Raw genomic sequence first — 1,458 nt, 5'->3', positions numbered from 1 at the left:
CCCCCACCCCCCATGCCACAGGGAGGAGTGCAGCTGGGGACAGACTCCTGCCCCCCCCCCCCCCCCCCCCTGTGGCCTGTGCTGCAGTTGGGCAGCAGTGTGTGGCTCTCCATGTTAAATGCAGTTGGGCAGCAGTGTGTGGCTCTCCATGTTAAATGACCCAAAGGTGGCGGAGCAGTGGAGAGACCAGAGGTCCTGTCTGCACCAGCGAATGAGGAGCTGTTCTCACTACCTCTTTAGTAGTGTCTCCATTAGCCTGTCTTCAGCTGTGCTCTCCTTCTGCAAGACTGACTGAACCTCAAGACAAACAAACAAACAAACACACACACACACAAATGTTTAACTGACCGCAAAGTGCAAGTCGATCATGCTGTGATTTAAAAAAATGTATTATGTGTCCAAAACATTTATGAGATGAATGAAATGATTCATGTTTCTTGCATGCCCTGCTTTTGAGGTCAGGAAATATCAATTTGTGTTTACATTTAGAGCATGACTTCGGAGTTATAAGGGTTTATTTGGGTTTCACCTCAGAGACCCAGACAGACATCTAAACATCTCTTCACACTCCGTTTGGTTTCCTACTGACCATGACCTGAATCAGATGCAGCCGTGCGTGTGAGAACATGGTTGAGGGCTCAAAAGCAGGAGCTTGTTAGGCAACTCCCTCGTGAGACTCTGGTTAATTACCCCATGTGCCCCCTGTCCAGGGAGGCAGAAGTAAAAGGCCTATCCAACTCATCTGGGTGGAGCCCCTCCTCCTCTTCTCCTCCTCCTCCCCTCTCTTGTCCTCCACCTCCCCCTGTTCCTGCACAAAAGGCTGTGACACGTGCGAGATGGATGGCGATGGTTCCCAACATGTCCTCTCGCCGGGGTTGGGATGTTCTGGTGCTGTTCCATTAGGCACAGCAGAGCGAGCCCTTTGTGCACGGGGAGAAACTGGCCTGTCACTGGACACTGACTGCAGACAGCACAGCCAGAGGGTGGACAGCCACAGCCAGACATCTGAAATGTCTTCAAGTTTCAAAAGCTGTCCTGGCTCCAAACCCAAAAGAGCCCCGAGCTTAAATGTCTTTCGAAGTTACACATAAACGGTTAAGGTTAGAAAAGGAGGGAATCTGTATGAACACAATGAGTTCTGCCAACTCCTTTTTTTGTCAAATCACAAATCTGATCCGATACAGCATTTACTAGACCTGCACTGTGGTTTGTTTTTAGTAGGCCCATGAAGTTGTCTCAAGTCTTGCTTGAAGCAAGAGTATGCATGAATTGACCACTTTCTGAGGCATGGCAGCTAGTTTTGGTGCATCTTCAAATTCATTTTTGATGGTAAATAATTATGCGAGGGATAATTGCGATTGTTCCCACTAGACTAAACCTTTTCACAGCATGACGTTGCCAACTGGGTTACCAAAAGATGCCAGCTAGCCTGTTGTGCTTGTGTTTGCAAGGTTTTTT

This window comes from Clupea harengus, chromosome 3 (genome assembly GCF_900700415.2).
Source record: "Clupea harengus chromosome 3, Ch_v2.0.2, whole genome shotgun sequence".
NCBI classification, from domain to species: domain Eukaryota; kingdom Metazoa; phylum Chordata; class Actinopteri; order Clupeiformes; family Clupeidae; genus Clupea; species Clupea harengus.
The sequence above is the reverse complement of the archived record's forward strand: the minus strand, read 5'-3'. Positions refer to the sequence as shown.